Source organism: Phoca vitulina, unplaced genomic scaffold (genome assembly GCF_004348235.1).
Source record: "Phoca vitulina isolate PV1807 unplaced genomic scaffold, GSC_HSeal_1.0 scaffold2, whole genome shotgun sequence".
NCBI lineage: Eukaryota > Metazoa > Chordata > Mammalia > Carnivora > Phocidae > Phoca > Phoca vitulina.
Window position 1 is genome coordinate 35,024,345 of NW_022589705.1, and position 9,255 is coordinate 35,033,599.

General features: G+C 39.4%; 1 non-coding gene across 1 annotated transcript; it reads left to right on the forward strand.

Annotated features, from left to right (window-relative positions):
• Nucleotides 1-1,414: 1,414 nt before the first annotated feature.
• On the forward strand, nt 1,415-1,564 carry LOC116627254. The gene has a single exon (XR_004298462.1). It is a non-coding gene; the product is annotated as a U12 minor spliceosomal RNA (small nuclear RNA).
• Nucleotides 1,565-9,255: the final 7,691 nt, after the last annotated feature.

Consider the following 9,255-nt stretch of genomic DNA (forward strand, 5'->3'; position numbering starts at 1 on the left):
TAGCAATGAGCACAAGCTTATGCCCTTGGTGAGAGTCTGAACTACAGTTGTTCAATGTTATCAGGTGAAGGCAGACATATCTGTCTAATAGACAGTGAAGTTGAGATTATGGTTAACTTTTTTGGGGGGGAAATCTGAGGAAGCTAACAGAATGCTTGCGAGTGGGCCAAGGAATTCCCTTGAAAGCCAAGCCAAAGCCAAGGCACAGCTCAGAAATTTTTTTCAATCTGATCCACCTTCCAAATGAATGATTATTAAATAGTTTTTTCAATTTTCTGGTGTGGAAATATTTCACAGAGAAGCAGCAGTCCAAAGATGCCAGGAAAGTGGCAGATAAACTTGGTTTTCCCACAGGAAGTCTCAGAGACATTGTTATACTAAACGCTTTGTCTCTACCAGCATTAGGATGTGTGCTGGGGCAAGTCAGCTCATGGGGTTGCAAGTACCAGGAAGGATATGAATACCAACATGAGCCTGTATTTTCTAACTAATCAGAATCCAAGGCAGGCAGGTGAATGCCATGCTCTTCTCTCTCCTTCCTTGGCTCAGCAGCCATTTGTCTTCTCACCTTCCCTCAAGGACTGATTCCTCAGGTGAAGCTGCCAGGAAGAAACCATGTATTTGAAGCTCAATGGAGCAGTCTACAAAAAGCCTTACAGAAGGCCAATCATGGAGTGCTATGACAATTGTTAAGATTTTTGTCAAAATATTTCTGGTTCCTCTTCCTTTAGGATACAGGTAGAATTGTACTTACTGTCTTTGGCACACAACTCCCATCCCCCCTCCCTGCCATTTAACTATTTCTAACCAATCAGTTCATTCCTGGGCTAGAACGTCTTCATTGCTCCCTGCACAGTTTTTTTTAATTCGGCTCAGGCACTGGCAATGCCAGAAAAGGTGGCTTCTCATTTAGCCAGATTTGTATTGAGTATAATGAGCAAGTTCTCTCTTGCTTGCTTTCAATGGTCATGTAGCATGAGCAAGATAGAAGATTTTATTGTCCCAAGACACTGAGATGTTAGAGCCATTTATTAATACAACACAATTTTAACTATCCTGGCTCAATGTTTTAAAAGAACTTGCATTTGATAAATTGCAAGACACTGATTTTCTTTCTTAAAGGTCATTTGTAGTAAGACATAGACTGAAGTAGAAGTAATGGTCGATAGAAGCAAATTGATCCCAAGTCCACAGACAGCATCCAGGATTTTCCACGGCATTAATCAGTTTGGAAAATGGAGAACTATTTCATCAATACATAATAGAATAGACAATTACCCCCATGACAGTATTTGCATTAAATTGTATACCTTCAGCCATAGAAGCCACAGGTTTTTCGGGAACTAAGATTTAGTCAAGAAACAAGTATGAACAAAATGATGTGGGCTGCTGAGTATTAAACATGCAAAGTTTAATGCCTTAAACTTATGAGTAAAGAAAATAATGATTTGGGGTGATGCCCGAATCCTCACTGCTAATGTGAGATGAATTTTTGAGTGGGCAAAGGTTGCCCCTCTGGCGACCTGCCTACTCTGTGGGATGCCTCGGAGTGGTGGTCTGCCCATCCCCTTTTAAAACTGAAAGAGTAGACTGGTATGAAGGTAATAAAAGAGGTTGAGAAGGAAACAAACAAACAAACAAAAAACACGCGAAGTTTACATCTGTTACATAGCCAGCATGTACTGAATTGCCTGTAGCTAAAATTAAAACAAACATATTACCTCCCAGAGAAGACAAAGCGAATATTTGGTTATCTGGACTCAATCACAAGAATGAGGTAACTGTCCCAAGAAAGGAAGAAGGCTAATATGGCAGTGGCTCAAGCGAATCTCCACACATCTTGCAAATTTTACCATTATTGGCATTAGCCCACTCAAGTGTAGTATTTAATTCTAAATACACAAAATATTTCAGAATGATGGCCTGAGGGTTTTCTTTCCTTTTCTTTTCATTTTTTTCTATTCTTCACCAAGACATGATGTTACAATTGCTCCTTTCAATAATTTGATAGACTCCAGCTCTGAGCCAGAGAGAGCATCTGTTAGAAAACATGGCGATATTCTATTTATAGCTCTTTCAGTCCAAACCACCACAGTATCATTTCTGTTGTGAACACCCATCCCTTGAAAGCACAGAAATCACAATGATAAGCTTTTGGAAAAATGGAATTATGAAAATCACCCAACACTTCCCAGCAATGGGAAATAATTCCCTCTGTTCTTAAGTCCAGAGACTTTTCTTCATAAATAGTTCTGTAGAGTTGGTTCCCATCATGGCTCGACCAAAGTGGGAGACTAAAACATCTGGCCAGAAATGAAATTAGGAACACATATGAGCCACTGCATTTAGAGAACATTTTAAGACCAGAGAAATTATTGACTGAACCCAAACCATTAAGTCTTCCACCTCGAAAGATTAGTAACTGACAACAAAGTTGATGTTCCAGAAATTAGCCTGACATATATGATAAGGACAGAAAACTAAACAAAAGACCATGCATGTTTCTAATCCTCTTAATGTTACTCAGCTGCCAGCAACCAATAACTTGGGGTGGAGGAGAATCAGAAAAAAAAATTGGCTTTTTTGCTTTTTTATAACTTGAATGAATTTCCGTATTCATGAGGTTGATTTTTTCATCAATTACAGTTTAAGAACTTATGATGGCTAAGCTAGAAAGAGGCAAAAATAAAATATATCTCCTTATTATCTAAGACTCCTGGATCACAGATAAGCTTATGAATATTTAGCAACTTCTGGGTGATAGTGGGCTGCTTTGGTCAATGCTCTCATCATGTGGACATCAAGGTGGCAACTCTGAGTACAGTTGCCACGTGCTATGGTGGCTTTCCTGGGAAGAGAATTCTGTCCATTCCACTGCACAGAAAATTAGGGGAGGAACTCTGAATGTTTGTAGTAAACAAAAGTGACATCATGACATAGCTTAGGTAAAGGGAGGAAGAGACCAAGAAGTAAGGGGGCCTCGAATTATGAACCCAAATCAAAGGCCAAGAAGAAAAGTGAGTGAACATAGAGCTTGGATGACGCCTTTTTTTTTTTTTTTTTTTTTTTTTTTTAATGCGGACTCAAGGGATCTAGAAGGGGATGCAGGCTACAAGCTATAGTATTGTCCTAAATGATTCCCTGCTTTCACTCTCAACTATTATATCACCCTGGCCCCCAAATACATTCTACACTCAGCAACCAAAGTAATCTCTTAAAAGTATACATTGTATCATATTACTTCTCAGCTGAAAATCCTCCAGTGACTTCCCACTAAAAACACAATGGAACTTACCTTATAATACTTTAGAATGTGGTGATTAATTTCACCCTCAGATATTAGTCCTCCCTCATTTCTTATTACTCCTTTCTTTGTTCATTATGCTCCCATTACAATGACTTCCTTTCCAATCCTGGAACACACTCAACTGGTCCCTTTCTTGGGCTGTTGTCCTTGATGTTCACTCTGGTAGCTGAGTGTCCCTCCAAATATTCACACTTACTGCTTCATCTTTTTTGTCAGTAATTTCTCAGCTCAAATCTTATCTCTTCAGAGAGAACTCTCTGCAGGTTATGTGCCCCCGAGTCATTCTCTGTTACATATATCTTTTTATTTTCTTGATCATACCTATCATTATGTTTAATTCTTATTTATTTATTGTTTTGCCTGTTTTAATCTGTCCACCCCAGGTCTAAAATGAAAGTCCTGTGACAGTAGAAAACCAGATTGCCTTTTACCATTACCCAGCTCATAAGCAAGGGCCTCTCACACCATAGATACACAATAATTTTTTGAATTAATCCAAACATCTTTTGCTCAAGTTGTGTTCAGGGAAAACTACTAAAATCTAGATCAGCATAAAATGAAGTTGGGAAATTAATGAAACAGCAAACCAAGGAAATAGAACATTTCATTAGGGAAAAGTAATTGTCTTTCTTGTCTCAGCATGGTTACATGTGAGATTTCCTGTTTCCTGTTTTCCCTGTTTAAGAATCAAAAAATTAAATACATATAAGATAAAACAAATTGGCAGGGTTTTTTTTAAACTGCCTTTGCAGTGAGTGACAAGCTGAAAAAAAAAAAAAAAAGATATTCTTATACCAAGCAGAATTCTAATTCAAACGTCACAACTCACATTTGTAAAGCATTTCCACTCTGCATTTTTTTAAGGGAGACTTACCAGCCTAGCCAGAGATGCCACTTATTCATTTAAGCAAATGGTATATAGTAAGAGGATTGGGAGCCGAGAACTTGACGTTTGGGTACAGTGAGGCCACCATTGGAGTCTCATTTAATTTCACCCAGAGTAAAAGCTCTTTGCCTTGGCCATAGGCACAGCCCTTGAATCTGGGTTAGCTGTGTACAAAAGGCATCTCCTTCTCACAAAGCAGGGATCATGCCAAGGAAGGCAGATGAGTCTCTAGTGATCCATCACACTGACACAGACAATTTATTTTGCTGATGAATTGGTAGTATATTCTGAGACAAAAGTCAGAATTTGTGTTTTGTTATTTGCAAAGACAAATAGATATTACCTTACACAGTAGATACAGAGTTTTAAAAGAGTACACACTTCTGTAAATAACGCTGTCTTTTTAAAAGTGTTAAAGGAAACACTTATAAGAAACTTTCAGGGAATTCTCTCCCAAAAGGAATAGATACTTTGTAAAATGAACAGGGTCGCTGAAAATGCTCCCTGACTGGGTCAGTTTGGCTCAGATATTAGGTGAGGGTGATCATACTGGAATCAGTGCCTGAAGCTAGATAGAAGTGAGAAAAACAGATAACCTCAAAAGATGATCTTTTAGAAAATTGGTATGACTAGGTTCTATTACTGACATACACAAATATGTGAATGTAATTTGTGTAAGGTATGACTATGTGCCCTAAAGCTCTAAAGTTTACTTTGACTTCAACCATAGGTGAGGGTCCCTTTATCTTATGTCATGTGGTTAGAGGGCCCCATTTTGGCCTTCATCTGGGTACCCCCACCCCATAGGTGAGTGGTCTTAGAGCCCAAAGCTATGTGTCCATCCATAGCCCACATACCCCCTTCTAGAAAGTTCTACAGGTTCCAGGGCATCTGAATTTCCAGTACCAATGTCACTGAGATTGTTCCCCAGGCCTACGTGGGTCTTTTCCCAAATCTGCCTTCCTGAAAGCAGACCAAGCTGTTGCTGGTGAATGCACCCCTCAACGTGGGGATATGGATCAAACATGGAAAGGCTGCCTGGAATGTGCTAATGTAAGGGCACAAGGCCCTTTGGATGTGCCCAAAGCAGAAGGCTGAAAAGAAAATGTCCATCAGTGTGGGCCTGGCATCTGGGATTGCACAGATTCTCTTTGTTCTTTGATCTTCTGATGAGGATCTAGCCTTCTCAATCTTAATTAGGATTTACGTGGAAAGTTAGAGTGATCCTATGTAGCAGGTTCATAGCTTGTCATGACATGAAAATATTTAAACATATAATATATGAACTTCCATTTGTATACTTGCTTTGGGCCCTGCAAATGTTAGGAGGAGGACTATTAGAGTGTCCACTCTGTTTAGGACCATATTAGACACTGAACGTTGAATGCATTTGGAGGTCTGACACCAGGTGGCTGTGTACCTCCCTGCACGTCTGGGACTCTGCACTCCAGTGTGTCCGGGCAGATGTAAGTGAGGGCAGCCTCCGTGTCCTGCTCACCTTGGCCACATGTGAAAAATGCATGTGGCTGCCTGAAACAGATATGGTATGCAGAAAGTGATCTGGGGGACCCAAAGAAGACTATGTGCTGGGGTAGATTATATTATTTTAAAAACTTACTTCTCCCTGGTAGAGTATTATATTTCCCCACGTCGTTAAAATCAGACTTGGCCACAGGACTCCTTCTTGTCAATGAGATGAAAGTGGAAGTGATTTAAGCACTTTCTAACAGGAACTTTATGATCTACTTACTATTTGGTTCTAGGGTCTCTCTTTTCCTTCTACTCTGAGACTGGCCAAGTCTTTGATAGGAGCCGCTCGTTCAGACTTTCCTGGAATAAAAACTGACTTTGGATGATACTGCTACTGACCTTCAGTGAATATGCAGCCCCAGCAAGAAGTAAATCTTTGTTGTCAGAAGTCATTGTGATTTGGGCTTTTTGTTGTTGTTGTTACTATAGCAAAATTTAACCCATTAATAGAAGTGAGTACAATGAAGATACACTAACTGTCTGAACTTGACCAGAGGCCACAGAGGTCATGGATGTCAGCAGCGGGTGCCAGTGCACAAGGAGAACCAGGATTAACGTGTCGTACAAGAGCAGAGAGCAGCCAGGGTGCGGGATGGTGTGTGGGCATGGGGACCAAACAACTCTGACCTGATGCCTGGACCATAAGTAAGGACCAGAGATGAGAAAATGCAAAGGGACCAGGTGTAAAAACCTTAACTGGGTCAAAATCCTGAACTGAAGTCATTTTAAAACTGGAGTGACTATCACCTTGAAGTGCTAAGAAATTTGCCAATAGCTGGAATCAAGGCTGCAGAACTATATTAATTTTAATTTTTTAAGGAAATAAATATTACATTTTTGTAAATACATCTTTGGGACTGAAAATGTGAACCCATTACAATAATAGTTTATAGCTGATATTTCTAAGCACTTAGTAGTCACAACAACACAACGAAGAGGTTTTGTCACCATCTCAGCTTTATCGAGGAGTAAACTGAGGCACATCGTGAGTGTGACCTTGCCCAAAGTCTTATAGCCCATGCTCACAAGCACATCAGCGTCACACCTCGCTCATACCTACGCTTGAAAGCTATGTCCAAACCTAGCAAACCCCAAGCATAGCCCATTTGAGGCCCGGCAGCTGGAATATAATGTCCCCGCCAGCCAGTTGGATGAATTTTTCACATGTAAATGAAGATAAAGGTAGAGAGAGAACATCATAATCACCTCTTACATTGAATAGTGCTTTAATCTTGTCTCATTTAATAAGAATGCACAATTATGTGGTAGGTGAGGTGGAGATCACTGCACACACATTATCAGTTTAGAAAGAGTAGAATGAGTCCAGAGTGTGTTCCTAAGAATCATATAATCCCTGAAGCTTCAAGTGACTTGAGAAAGGAGTATATTTTCTCTTTTTTAAGGTCACAGAAAAGGACCCTACAATAGTCACTGAACTAAGAGACATTATATAATGTCTGTTTTAAATCGAGTTAAAATCCTAATAAGAAAATGTGTGGGCAGCTCTATAATAAATGTATTGACAGAGGAAGTTTTTTTTTTTTTTTTTAAAGATTTATTTAGTTGACAGAGAGAGACACAGCGAGAGAGGGAACACAAGCAGGGGGAGTGGGAGAGGGAGAAGCAGGCTTCCCGCGGAGCAGGGAGCCCGGTGCGGGGCTCGATCCCAGGACCCTGGGATCATGACCTGAGCCAAAGGCAGATGTTAACGACTGAGCCACCCAGGCGCCCCTTGACAGAGGAAGTTTTATGGAGTACTGAATATGGGGTTGGCATTAAGTAATTCGGTATAGACTGAACTGGACCACTGTTGAGATGATTCCTGAATCTGTTTGCTGACATCTTTCTCCAGAGCTTGAGATCTCCATTTCCAGAAGTTTCCTCTGCAACACCACGTGGACACCTTGTCAACCCTTAAAATCAGCTCTGCTCGTCTTCCCGCAGCTTGTTCCTGCTCCTGATTTCCTCAGTTCTGTAAGAGTAGCAGAATTCTCTGTTACCCACATTAGTGCCTCGGGTTATCTTTAAATCTTCATTTGATATTGCCTCACACAATTTAGGTACTTATCTTTAGATTCTACCTCTTCTATTAAAAAGCAAACAAATAAAAACAACAACAAACAAAAACAACACCTCGTCCCTTTCTTTCCAAACCGTCTGACGGAAGGTTAGTTCAAGCTCTCATTATTTCTCTTCTGGATCATGAACATTGTCTCTTGGCACCAGTTCCTCCTCACTCTACAAGAGCACATTTATTATTATTGGGCTACTTTTGTCTCTAACCACAGCTCTAACTCCAACATGCTCTTTTTCAAACCGAATTAGATTTTCATTGTCTATGGAATTAAATGTGATTTTTTTGTTTGTTTGTTTCCAAGTTGGGGATTAAGAGTGGGAACAATATTTCTTTAATGTAACATTGAAGTCTCTTTTTTTCCTCATCGTTCTGCTGCGTGTACCATCATCTCTAATCAAACTGAATCACTTATTTTATAAGATGCCATGGACTTTCCCACTTCTTTGGTTTTTGCTGCTTTTTCTATATTTGAAATCCTTTCTCCATGTCCGCCTCAAATGACACTACTCTTTGAAACCATCCCTGCTCGGGAAGATTAAATATTATCTTTATGGGGCGTCTGGGTGGCTCAGTCATTAAGCATCTGCTTTCGGCTCAGGTCATGGTTCTGGGGTCCTGGAATCGAGCCCCACATCGGGCTCGCTGCTCGGCGGGAAGCCTGCTTCTCCCTCTCCCACTCCCCCTGCTTGCGTTCCCTCTCTCGCTGTCATTCTCTCTCTGCATCAAAATAAACAAATAAAATGTTTAAAAATAAATAAATAAATATTATCTTTATGCAATCATGACAGATTGTATTTTCATAAATCATTATCGATACAATCATAATTGGTATCACCTTCACATAATCATGATTGATGTACAATAAGTGTAATTTTAAATCAAGTATGTGAAATGTAGCTATAAATACAGCGTACATTCTAACCTTGCTCTACTACCTAGAATATTGCTAGGTCCTAAGGAAGTGAGATTATTTTTATTTGACATTTTATTCCATGTGATGTATTACACCTAGATTGTATATGGGGGACACTTATTTATTGAGATGAATTAAAAAAACATTAGCTTAAAATTGTGGTATACTTTCTAATTACCCCCAAAATACTTGGAACTATTATTATGTTGCCTATTGCCAATAAAAACATGAAGTCAGAGACTGGAACTGTTGAGGAATAAAACTACTCTATTTTATTATTCTAAAAATATGTATTCCACATTAATAATAAAAGACAATATTGATTTTGGATATAATCATATAAGGAGAATGATCAGGAATTATAGACACTTGTTGTTCTTGTTGCTTTCCTATGACTTTCATGAAAATTTGAAACTGTGTTTTATTATCCTCAAATCATTTATAGAGGCCTACATAAAAATGAAGACTGGAGGCCTGCCCAACATAGCACCAAGATCAAAGGCTTATTTTCTAGTAAATGAGAATCCAGATTTTTATATCAC